The 13,750-nt window shown below is 39.5% G+C and overlaps 1 protein-coding gene across 1 annotated transcript in view; it reads left to right on the forward strand.

Moving 5' to 3' along the window:
- The window catches only part of CRB1 (crumbs cell polarity complex component 1), an 856,806-nt gene that overhangs the window by 272,126 nt on the left and 570,930 nt on the right, over positions 1-13,750 (forward strand). The window lies entirely within an intron of this gene.

Raw genomic sequence — 13,750 nt, forward strand, 5'->3', positions numbered from 1 at the left:
ATCTATGTAAACACTTCCAAGCAAAGATCCTAAATCTTCTAGACTTTGGTGCATATTTCAGAGACATTCATATATCCCCCTTCCCATTTTTTCATTGTGAATTGCATATCCAATCTCTCTTCCCAATCTCTTCTACCATCCTCTGATTGATTCTTATAGTTATCTTGACATATTTTATGTGCTTTACTAATTATTCCTTTTTAACAGTAGCTTTTGTTCTAGATTCCATTAAAAACTCAACCAGTGCTGGTCTTTCACTTAGGATCCCCCTATTTATTTCACTCTTAGATAAGGAAGGCAATCTCTAGCCTGCAGTCCAAATAAAGTCTTGGCCTCCCATTCTATTACCTTTCATTGTGTAATTATTTGCTCCCTATACCTTGGTACTTTTTCAAGTTTTCCCCAATAAATTCCAGCCCTCTCTCACCTATTCTCTGTACCCCTAATTGCAGTCATCCTTATAAACAGAATCTCCTTTCTCCATTCCAGTGTTGGCTTAGTTCTTAGTATACATTCTGCTACTTTATGAATATAGTATTCTCTGTTGTTATTGTTATTCTCCTTAAGGATCTGCATGCAAAATCCCAGTCTCTCATTGTTTCTTGAACTTCCCTCTTGTTTCATCATCATCCCTTCCCACTTTGAATTATAGGTTTCTGCTTGTGTTATGTATAGGAGCCTTAACTGTGTAGCTCTGACATACCCCCTCTAACTGGGTAATCCCAAACTGCCTTGTTCTATTGGAAGAAACAGCTTTTCCCACTTAACTCTATCCTTATTTCTGTGCTTATACTCTGATATTAATCCCTGGCAAGGAAGGTACTCTCCAACCTGCAGTCCAAACTTCTTCATGGCCTACCTCTCCCTCTCTACTTACAACAATGCATTGTTCCTTTGTCAATTTTATCCAGTAAATACCAGCCCCTTATTTCCTATTTTCTGTACTCCTACTTACAGTCATCCCTATTAGCAAAATCTCCTTTCTCCATTCCTATGTTAGCTTCATTGAGTATTTTCTCTAACTTTATGAATATAATATTCTGAATGCTTAATAAAGCCTTAGTATGCCCAGAAAATTCAGATATGAACGGTTGTTGTCATTCTCCTCAAGGTTCTGTATCCAAAACCCTACTTTTGCCTTATTTCTTGAACTCCACCCTGCTTTGTCTTCATCCCTTGACACTTTGAATTATAACTTTTTACTTGTGTCATGCAAATTTTTTATTTATTTACTTTTGTTTACCAGGAAGGACCAACTGTGTCACAAGTGCCCATTTTCAGCAGAGGCCCAGGGAGAAAAGCTCCATTTAACAGAAAAAATATTCAAAGATGTTACATAAAAAACAGTAAATTATACATTTCAAAATTAATCAACAATATTGTAAGGCACTGGAGATATAATAAAATTTTGTTACAAAGTGAGCAATGGGAAAAAGCAAAGCAAAACACTAAATACAATTCTGGAGGGCATCCTTTTGGCAATTCCCAGTAGTAATAAATAAAAGTCATGTGTTTGGTTTAATTGCAACTATAATAGGGACAGTGATTGGGATATATTATTATTAATGGGGAGAAGGTGATAGGAAGAGGTTATGTAAAGTGGTAGAGAGGGTAGGATAGCCAAGTGAAGATGAGGAAGTGAAAAAGTCGACACTTGCTGTCCAGCCAGGGGTCTAACATGAGCAGAGCCATGGATTTGATAGGTGGTCTTTCATAACATGCTTGAAGGAAGGATTGTAAGTTGCTATTTCAATAGCCTGTGGAATAGAATTCCATTTTTGGCAACAGAGAAGCAGGCACAGCTATTTCCAATTGCTTTTTGAGGTTTATAGATGGTGAGAAGTTGTTTATCATTAGAACAAAGGGGTCCGTTTGGTAGATAAGAATTATTTTATTTTTATTTATTTTTATTATTTTACATTTGTTAACCGGGCTAGTCCAACTGGATACATGTCCATTTTCAGTGGAGGCCCGAGGAGAAAAGCTCCGCTATCTAATACATGGTAAAAAATATAAACACAATACATAAGTTATTACAAGCACAATAAGCATATTACACAATACATAGGGTATTTCAAGCACAAAAATACTCAAGACATTAAACCACAATATGAGAAAGTAAGGTAATAGGAGATATAGCTTATACAGAAATACTGGAATGTGTAGTGTGATACAGCAGAGATTAAGGAGTTTGTTTAAAAGTTTTCAATAGGATGTAGAGAAGAGTATAGTTGATAGATAAGTGACAGTATTTCTAGTAGAAAATAAGAAAGTTAGTAATAGAATGTAGATAAGAGTATAGTTGATAGATAAGAGACAGCATTTATAGTAGAAATGAACACTGAAAAAGAAAGAAAAATAGACCTGAGAGAAGTGTAAAGGATGCAGTTTGTGTGAGGAGTTGTAAAGATCAGCTCGGGTTGTTGCATGAGCATAGCCAGTGATTGGTTAGATAGTGTTTTAGTTTAGTTTTAAACAGTGTGATGGATGTTTGGGCTATTAGGTCAGGGGGAAGTTGATTCCATATCTTACCAACTGAGTTAGAAAATATAGAGTCACCTGCTGTGTTCTTTGATAGAGAAGTTTGAATCAGTGTTTTGTTAGATTAGCGAAGGTTTTTTAGGTTGTTGTAGGGTTTTATAAGGGTGGAGAGCATAGGTGTATTTTCAGGGTGGTGAAGGGCTTTTTGGGCTATGGAGAGCTGATAGTATTGAATTAGGTGGGGTAGTTCTAGCCATCCTAGGTAGCGGAGATTCTGGCAGTGATGTGTTTTACATGGGGAGGCAGTGGCAAATCTGGCAATGTTATTATAGGCTGCTGTAAGCTTATTGATATTGTATTTAGAAAGGTTAGTATATATTGGGGAAGCATATAGGAGTGTCGATATGAGATGGGTTCTAGCTATGGTAGTTCTTGCTTCAGGAGTTAGAAATCGTTTGATTCTGTAGAGAGAACCTAATTTTCTATTAGTTGCTTTTATGATTGAGTTGATATGAAAGTCAAATTTAAGTAGGTTGTCAATAGTTATGCCAAGAAGTTTGGTTGTTTGGTCAGGAGAGATAAGGATGCCATTGTTAGAGGTGAGAGAGAAGTTGATAGAGGGGGATTGGTGTGTGGGTAGGAAGAGGAGAAGTTTAGTTTTCTTAGGGTTTAGGAGGAGACAGTGATTAGAGAACCATTGCTCTATGGTGGTGAAAGTTTTTTGGGTAAGTGAGTGTAGGTCAGTTTGGGTGGTGGCTGAGCAAATGATGGTGGTATCGTCAGCATATTGGATACAAGTAGTTAGAGGGGTGACAAGATGTAGGTCATTGATAAAGATGGAAAATAGAAGAGGACCCAAGATGGAGCCCTGAGGGACTCCCAGAGTGGTGGGCAGAAGTTCGGAGAGATTAGTGTTCCATAACACTGCTTGTTTCCGATTTTGAAGATAGGAGGAAAACCAGTTTAAGGCAATGCTGTCAAGAGAATGGGATTTTAAGCGATGTAAGAGTAGTTGGTGGTTCACCATATGAAAGGCTTTTGACAGGTCAACAAAAAATGCTGATGAGAGTAGGTTATTATTTTGTTTTTTATTAATGGAGTCAATAAAGGATAATAAGGCTGTGGTGGTGCTATGGTAGGGACGAAATCCATGTTGGCAGTTTGCAAGGAGATTATTGTTTAGGAGGTGACTAAGTAATTGTTTGTGGATACATTTCTCCATTATTTTAGCAAGAGGAGATAGCAGTGCTATGGGGCGGTAGTTGGAATATTCAAAAGAATCACCCCTTTGAAGAGAGGGATGATGTGGGAGATTTTCCAGAGTGAAGGTATTGTACTTTCTTTTATGGTTCTATTGATGAGTATAGAGATCGGGTAGGCAATAGCTTTAGCTCCTAGCTGGAGATATTCAGCTGGTATTTTGTCAGCTGAGGGGGTAGAAGGTTTCAGTTTTTGAAGTAGGTTTAGAATATGGGAGGTGGGTATGGGTTGTAGTTGAAATGGTGGTGGGGTACAGTTCGGGTTACCTAGTAGATCAGGGTCAGGGCTTTGTTGGTTGGCTAAAGTATTGTAGAGGTAAAGAAGTTGTTAAATACATTTGCTGTTTGTAGGGGAGATTCAGGGCTGAAGCCTAGAGGATTGGGAGTTTCAACTTTGCCAGGGGATAGTAGTGTGTTAATAGATCTCCAGAATTTTTGTGGTTGGTGTTGGGAGGATTGCTGCAACTGGGTATAGAAGTTTTTTTATCTTGTATGATAGCTAATTTAGTCCTGTTTCTTATTTGTTTGAAGTTAAGATGATCAAAGGAGTCTTTAGTGGCTCGCCATTTAGTCCAGGCTTTGTTCCTAGTAAGGATAAGTTTTTTAGTGTTGCTTGTAAGCCATTGTGCTGTCTTAGATTTTATGCGTATAGAGCGCATGGGGGCATGATGATCTAGAATAGTGAGAAAGGTATGATTAAAATGGTTGACGCCGTCATCTATTGGGAGGGTTTGTAAAGGTAACCAGTTAACTAGGCTAAGTTCATATTGAAATTGATGGGGATTGAAATTTTTTTTGCTGCGAGATAAGTGGATAAGGGGAGGTATTGATAGTTGTGTTTTATGCCTAATAATGTAAGTTAGAGAGTGGTCACTAAGGTCATCTGGGAGGGTTCCTGTAGAATACTTTTGTTGGGGGCTATTAGTTAAGATCCAATCTAGTATGGTCTCTTTATTATTGCTTTTATTTGTTCTAGTTGTTGAATTAATGGTTTGATGGAATCCATGGAGGTTGATATGGGTAGATGGATTAAGTTGTTTGCATACGTTCCAATCGATATTAAAGTCACCTAATAATATAGTTTCTTGAGGGAGATTGATCGAGAACCAGTTAAGTAGGTTCTCTAATATTGGGGGATTGTTACCTGGGGGAAGATAAGCGCAGATAATATTAATGGTTTTGTGTGGATTGAGGGAGAATTTGGAGATAATAATTTCAGTATTAGTGTCATTTGGAGGGGTATGAATTGCTTTACATACCTCAAGTCCAGTTTTGTAGAGTATAGCTACTCCACCACCTTTTTTATTGGGGCGGTCAAGTCTTAGGATGTTATAGCCTGGGGGGATAATTTCATTGTCTTTTATAGTGGGTTTGAGCCAGGTTTCGGTAAGGCAGAGAATGTCAAATTGTTGAACTTCTAGTAGGGCATGAAGAGCAGGAACTTTATTACAAATGCTACAGATATTAAGATGAGCTATATATAGAGATTTGGGAGGTTTAGGATGTGGTTTAGACATATTTTTCATATGTTGGGTGATAGGGGGAAGTAGTAAGGTGTCTGGGCCTGGGTTAGGGTGTATATCCCCGTCTATTAATGACAGAACTTGTGTAAGGTAAGTTAATTGTGAGGGCTTGAAGCAGTGGATGTGGTTTGAGAGTGTATGAAGAAGGTATTTGATGTGAGAGAGACAATGGTATTTAGGTTCCAGATATAAGTTGTTGTATATGGGGCTGAGATATGTAGTAAGTGTTGATGGGGGGGTAGTTAGGGTGTGTTTATGTGGGATGTTAACATTAGGACTGAGTGGCTGTTGGTTATGATGTAGGTAGAGGATAGAGAAGTTAGCAGAGTTATTAGTAGGAGAGGGAGGTATGTGTGGGACATTGTTAAGTTGAGTTAAAGACACTATAAAGTAGAAATATATTCAGAGAGGTAGTGGGTGGGTATGGGGGTGGATTGTTGTGGATTGGGTGGTGAGAGGAAGTTTTGATTGGTGAAGAATGTGTAGGGTGTGGCTATGTGGGAATAAATGTAGAGGTCCCAGGGGCGGGTGGGATTAGGGGGCAGGGAGGGGAGCGGAGTGAGCCCGCAGGGCGAACTGAGGGGGAAGAGTCAAAAGAGTAGAAGAGAGCTGAGAGGAAACAATCAGCCAGGTAGGAAAACAGCAGGTAAGTGAATGCTGATAGTAGGACTAGTAAGATGTAATAGAGTATAGTATAAGCAGATGCACAGTACACAGATCCCAATGGGAGGTAGTTAGGCCAGTGGAAGGAAAATTCCCTAGCAGGGCAATTTAGAGGACAAGGAGAACTAGTGAAGAAAGACAAAAGAAGTAGGTAGGCTGTTGTATTTCCTGGTAGGGGAGCTTACTGAACACCTAGAAGGAAGAATAGAGCTTAGTGAAGGACAGGCATAGGGGTTTATATATGATGTTGTGGGCAGTAGCTATTTATACAAAGTCCAGGTAGTGGGGGTAGCTCAAGCTAGTTCAAACTTTTAAGGGCCTTGCAGTGATGCATATATCATTGTTTATTGGCAGCAAATTTAGCTACTTTGTCGTAGCATATTTCAAGTTTAGTTTTAACAGATACCTGCACAAGGGTAGGGGCACCATATAACAAGGAAGAAAGAAGATGGGTGGTTGCTAGGGTGGTTTTAGCAGAGTTAGTAAGAAAGTTTTTTATGTCTGTAAAGGATGCCAAGTTTCTGGTGAGTATTTTTTATATTATTTTGAATGTGGAGTTCAAATTTGAGGTTTTCATCAATTGTCACACCAAGCAGTTTGAATGAGATACAATTTCTATCTCTGCATTGTTAAGTGAGAATATTTTGAAGCTGGATTTATCATTTAGATGTGTTTTGGGAAGAAATAGGAGTATTTTGTTTTGGGGGTTTGAGTAATACCTGGCCATTGTGAAGCTAGTTTTCAACAGAGGTGAAGATTTCTTGTGTGATTCCAAGAAGACAGACCAAAATATCAGATGAGCATATTAGTGTCAGATCATGAGCATACTGCATAAGTGATGCTTACCTAGAAGAGGGATAGAGGTTATGAATAAAAATGTTAATGAGCAGTGGACCAAGAACTGAGCCTTGGGGTACACCACTGGTTACAGGGAGGTAAGGAGAGAAAGTATGTTGCCTATGTCAGTTTTCTGTCCATCAAAAAGGTAGCTTTTAAGATAGGCTGAGATGGAGCAGCTGTTGAAGGAGTTTGTTATGTGAGATGGTATCAAAGGCTTTGTACAGATCCAAAAGTATGGAAGAGATAAGTTTGCCAGAGTTCCTTTTCTTGTTTATATTATCTAAAAAGGATAATAGTGCAGTTGTTGTACTGTGGCCCCTGTGGAATCCATGCTGATTACTAGCTGAGCTGTTCTGAGAGGAGATGGTGAAGACGTTGAGCATGGGCACATTTTTGTAGAACTTTTGAGAGGGGGAGAGAATTGCAATGGGATGAAAGTTTGAGACTTCTGTAGTGTTTCCTCCCTTGTGCAGTTGGATGACATATGATCTTTTCCAAATTGGTGGGGCATACGATTCCTGTATGGATCTATTGATTAAGATAGCTATTGGGTAAAATATGGTTTCTGCTGCCATCTTGAGGTATTGAGATGGAAGGTTGTTGGCAACTGTAGAGCAAGGTTTAAGTTTAAGCAGCAGTTTTTTTTATAGTAGATATTGTTACAGGTTTTAAGGTAAAGTTGTTAACATTTGTGGCTAAGGGCTGTTTGGATTTCTGTTTTTCAGAAGTTAATGTAGTAGTGGAGTAAGCAGTTGGTAATATTTTATGTTTTTTTGTAAAGAGGGGTGATATGCTGTTGATGGCCTCAATGCCCTCTATAAAGTATTTAAGTATAATTGCCATTTTGAAGGGGGTACAGTTTTGAGAGGAATATGGATCTGTATTTTGAGCCAAGGTTGAGTAGTGTGTGAACAGAAGGCCAGAATTATTTTGGATCATTTTTATGATTAAGCTGTAGCTGGTCATAGCAGTGTTTCTTATCTTTGTATATTTGTTTTTAGCTTGATTATGAAGCTCTCTGTATCACTAAAAATGTTTTTTTGCCACTCCCTCCAGGCCTTATCTCTAATACACATAGTGTTTTTGGTGAGGGCAAATAGCCAGGGAGTATTTTACTTTTACTCTTTTTATACATAGAGGGGCAATGTTATTTAGGGTGTTTGAAAAGGGCATTAAAAGTTGTAACTGCATCATCTAATGGGAGAGTTTTTAATACAGACCTGTTGAAGGATCTTAGGATATTGTTGAATAAATCTTTGTTAAATTTTCTGATATTCCTGGTTGGTTTAATTTGATGGATATTGGGATAATGAATGGTGTCTGTGTGTACATGCAGAGAGATGGATATTTAGGGAGTTAGGATAGGTTCCACTGATTGTATATTTGCTGGATCTGAGAATAAAATCCAATCAAGAACTGTGTCCTTATTGCTTTTGCTGTATCTAATAGGTGTTGTGACTAGTTGAGTCAGACCAAATAGATTTATGCAGGATGAGGGACTGTCAGAGGTTACATTCTGCAGTCAATATTGACATCACCCAAAAATGATTTATTCATAAATAATAGTACTATATACCTTTTAAAAGTGTTATAAGTATTTTGGTTGAGTGAAGTTTAGAGCTGAAGTTGAAATAGGAGGAGAGAGTATAGGAGCTAGGGTACAGTTGTGCAACTCCACCTCCTTTTTTATGGGGTCATTCAGTGTTCATAATGTTATAGTCTGGAGGTCGCATTTCTGTATTTTTCATATTGGATTTAATCCATGTTTCAGTGGGCCTGGATATCTGAGGAATAGGGTGATTTCCAGGCATGTAATTCTGTAATCTTATTTACAAGTATTAGATTTAATGCTACCAAACTTAGTTTTTTGGATGGACTTATGCTTGATGCAGTGGGAGAATGGTATATTTGTGAATGGGAATTGGATTTTTTGGAAAATGTCTTTGTAAAAGAAGTAAAGGATGCATTAGAGGAGGGATGGCTTATAACTGAAAGAGGGGAGTTATATGGGTTGCTATGGTGCTTACAGGAACTGGTGGTATTGAGGTTTGGGTTTATATTAGTATGGCCAAGGTTTGGGTGAATGTCCCATACAATTGATTCTTTGAGTTTCATAGAAAAATGTGGAGTAATTATTAAGGGTGGGTAAGAGACAATGTTTTGTTTTGCTTTGAGGGAGGCATGATCACAGTGATGTATTCTGTAATTAGGACAAAGATTCGTGAAGAGATTGAAGAGGCTAGCAGATATATTAGAATAGTTATTATAATTGTCTACGTAGGAGGCTGGAGACTGGGGTTGTGGTAGTGTAGTTTAAGGAAAGGTGATAGTATTTAACTGTGAGGTCAGTTCTAGAATATAACAGAATACTATAAGCATTGATTAGGGGGACAGGTGGTAGAGGGTTAGAGTTCAGGAAAAAGTTTCCTAGATGTAAAGTGAAGGATTGGGGTGGGGTAAAGGGTAGTGGCTGTCTAGGATGTACAGAAAGACGTTAAGATGATTAACAGATTAGGTAACATATGTTGGAGAGGAATTTGTAACTATCTTGCCATTGATTGGTCAAACCTGATAGAGTTTGGCTGGGATGGATGAGAGAGATGCTGAGATGATTAAGAGATAAGGTAATTATACTGTGGTGGAGGAGTTTTGCCTTATCTTGATGTTGAGTGGTCAGTATAGGAGAGCGGAGTCAACACAAGCAAAGTGATGGTGAACAGAGCAGGATATACCTGCTGAGAATGTTTGGAGATACCAAAAGAAGCAATCAGTGGATTATACTCGTAGTAGATCAGTACTTAAACTCAGCTATTGTGTACAGCTATAAGGATACACCAGTCTAAAGCACAGCAGATTTCAAGGGTATAGTGCTTAACAGTGTAATGTAATATTCTTAGCTAGAGTTTGTTCCTTTGAGTTAAGGATGTTGAACTCTTCCTTTGAGTCTACACAGGAAAGCAAGAGAGTGGTGGAGCTTAATAATCAAATACCAACTATTAAAGGGTGTGATGATTAACAGTATAGTATAATGTTGCTAGCCAGTGTTTGTTCCTTTGAGTTAAAGATGTTTGAACTTTCTCTTTGAGTGTGATGAGAAAGGCAAAGGGTGAGGGGAGAAAGTTGAAGGATCAAGCTTTCTTTACTGTTTCACTGCATTTGTGTACTATTTTATACTGTTTAAACTGTATTTTTCATTGCTAGATAGTATTTCATTACTGTAATTGCATTTTTATTGAATTACTTAACTGTAAACTGCTGTTTCATACTGAGAGTTGTATTTTCTGTTTGTGAGTAGCTAGTAGCTGTAGTATAGTTTCCCACCCTCCGTCCCTGTTGGTGTCTTGTTGTTATACTTGGTGGCTTTGCAGTGCCCGCCCTTACTATAAATTTGATCTGGGACACTCCTCAAACTCTAGTGTCATTAGCTCATTATACCTAATACAGAGAGAACATTTGAGAAGGGCGACCCACTTAGTTTTTTAACATTGAATTATATTCTGTTTCTCTTTTCTCCCTTTCCACTTTATAAAAAAAAAAAAAACACTTTGCTAGACTCTACCATTGCTAGAATCGCCTTGGGTTCTGACTGAGTGTGTTTTTCAAACAATCTGGAAATATAGAGCTGATAAGTATATTTTTGGCACATTTTAGCTGTTCAGAGTTCTGCACTGTCTTAATTTTTGCTTGACTGAATTATTTATATATTTGCTGATATTGTTTTTTTGATACTCTAAGTGCCTCTATTTTGATTTTTTCCTAATTTACTGCTTTTCGGACATGATTTTAGTCATTTTTTAACTTAATTGCATTTATTTAAACTGTATTTGCTTTAATATTGCTACACACTCAAGTGTGCTAACTTGCACTGCATTTGAATTATTTTTACTGCTGTTTTAGCTGCTTTTCTGTAAAAAATAGTTCTAAGCTTGTTTCCCACCTTTCCTGTAACTAGTCTAGTACTGATACAGATTTGCTCTGTTTGTAAGCTTCTGAGCCCCCCAAGCCTTTCTGTGTTGAAGGGAAGCCTTCTAGCATATCACTGGCAGTGGTAAGCATTAGGTAGCCTATCTACCACAAGAGGAGTGGATTCTGGCCCAGAAATTGTAGTTTATTGAATGTTTCGGTAGCTTTTCCATCCTTTCAACTATCTGGTTTAAAAGCCCGGGTTTGCGCAGGTTTGCACTGGTTTAAGCTCCGTTAGTGGTGCCGAGTTGAGATATTACTGGTGCCAGAAAGTCTTCTCTTCAGTTTTTCCCTTAGATCTTGCTAGTTCTTTTTCTCTTGCACTTCAAATAGCCTAATCATTTTGCATTTCAACAGGTTTTTATAGCAATTATTATAACACACCTAAGAACCATCAGCACTAGTCGTCCTTCACAGAAACAGTTCCAGTACTATTTAGTTATGACCACCGCTCCTGGCATGATTAAAGGTCAGTTCCCTGTGCTTTCTCCTATTAACCTGGTGCACTTGGGCATTCTGAGGCAGTGTAACAACTGCCTCATGTACACAAAAACCCTCTCCTCTTACCTCCCAACACTCAGACTTGTGAGAGATGAACTTATATCACCAAAGTGGAAGCTATACACTCTCCAGCAAAGACCAGACTACCTGGTCAAGAGGAGAAGGTCAACACCTGCACCACACCACATGGAACACATAGCCCTCCAGAACACCCACTATCACAGTTCTCACATAAAAAAGACAAACCACACACCCACCTTCGCGGAGGCACTCAATCGAAATTTATCCAAACTGCAGAGACCTCCAAGACAGAAACGCACTCGACCACCACAAAACAGCATAAACCACATGACACATAGCTCACCTTCACAGTGTGCCCCTCAACCTAAGTCCCTAAGGCTAAAAACCTTGCCCAATACACTAATCATAGGTGACACAATAGTGAGGCACACAGATGTCCCACTCACTAGGTTGAATAAGGAGAAGATAACAGTCAGCTGTCAATCAGGTGCCAGAATCTGACACATAACACATGCACTCAGGTCACTCCACAACAAGTACAAGTATGACTCTGTCACTGTCCATGTGGGTGTGAATGACCTGAGATGCACCTTCCCGGACTACAGGAAAAGAGACATGGTGGACCTCTCTGATTATGTGGCCCAGGCAGGTATGACACTAGCCCTGAGCAGTATCCTACTGTCACCCAGAATGATACCGCAGTACAAACAAAAAATTATTGACTTCAACAATTGGCTATGCTTCTGGTGTCATTCTAAGGGGATCCAGTATCTGTCCTCTTGGGATGACATGATTGACAGACCTCAATGCTTTGCCAGAGATGGCCTGCATCTGTCACCCCTAGGTTTCTGGGTACTGGCTAATTCTCTTGCCACCCCTATAGTGCCTTTTTTAGGTGGTGTTCCAAAGACCTAATTACCACTGTAGCAGCTATAAATAAATGCCGTCTGAGGATCATGCTGATCATTGCTAGAAGTCTAAGTCTCAAAATGCACTCACTCGAAGCACTCCTCAAAATGGAGAACATCGACATTTGTGCTGTAACGGAGACCTGGTTTAAAGCGGCAGAAAGCTCCCCTGTGCTACCAGGTTATAACTCATTCCACACTTTTCGGCCCCGAAAAATGGACCAAAGCTCCAAAGGTGGTTGTGTCTCCATATTCATAAAGGATATGCACACCTCCAGACTAGTAGCCCAGCATAATACATCTGAGATACTTCAGGTACAACTAACAGTGGGTAAGACTGCAGTCCAGGTCATAGCCTGCTATGGATCCCCAATCATGTCCCTAGACTCTCACTCCCTGTTCCTAAGTACCCTGGAATCTATCAAGGTCCAACCTTGCACTCTCATACTAGGATACTTCAACTGCCCCTCCATCAATTGGGAAAACTACTCAAGCACCAATACACTGGCCCAACGCTTCATGGAATTCATCACTTCCAATGCCATGGACCAGCTCATTCTGACCCCCCACTAGAGGAAGCAACATCCTTGACCTGGTTATTACTAACATGGGTGACCGTTGCTCTATACTAATAGTCAATCCCTCCCTGGTCAGATCCAACCATAAACTAATCACAATGGAAATCCACATCTCACCCCCCCCCCCAAAAGGTAACCACCTTGAAAAAATTCTCCAAAGCTGACTTTGGACTCCTTAACACAGAGGTGGCTAACTTCATGGCACCCATGCCAGTGGAAAATAGCTGCATGACTGCCGAATCATACACCAATGTACTGTACGAACATGTACATAAATGTATGGTACTAGCCATACCCAACAGAACCAAGGCACTTTCCTCCAAAAAAAGGAAGCCAATCTGGTGGTCCCCTGCCATTAATAAACTCTACAACAGATGGAAGTAACTTTTGCAGAAAAAGGTGAAGTCCCAAGACTGGAAAAACTCCCTTATTAGCCTCAACAAAAAGTTGAGATCCCTCATCAAATCCTCTAAAGCCAGCTATGAAGGCAGAATTGTGGCAGACACTAAAAACAATCACAAAGCCTTTTAGAGTTATATCAAGAATCCCCAAGGGAATACCCAGATTTGTTCTGAGTTACTGCACAATGGTACCGCCTATACTGAGCCAACAGATATTGCCAACATACTGACCGACAGATTCAGTGCCAACTTTACCCCTCTCTCCCCCCATAAAGGACCAATCACAATACTAGAAAAATGCCAGACACCCAGTATTACTGCAGCCCAGGTTAAAGCGGCATTGTCCAAAGCCAAGCATACAGCTTCCATGGGACACAATAATATCCCTGGCTGTGTTCTACATAAACTACAAAGCGAACTGGCACCACATCTGTGTGCCGTGTTCAGTCACAGCCTCACCTCAGGCTTTGTCCCTACCAAATGGTGCACTGCTAAAGTCATCCCTCTCCATAAAGAGGAGGAGACTACAGACCCTGGGAATTATTGCCCCATTAGCCTGATATGTAAAGCTATGGAGCGCATCATCATGGACTTGATTAACAAAGATATAGG

Source organism: Protopterus annectens, chromosome 8.part0 (assembly GCF_019279795.1).
Source record: "Protopterus annectens isolate FY-2018-M chromosome 8.part0, PAN1.0, whole genome shotgun sequence".
Classification (NCBI taxonomy): Eukaryota; Metazoa; Chordata; order Ceratodontiformes; family Protopteridae; genus Protopterus; species Protopterus annectens.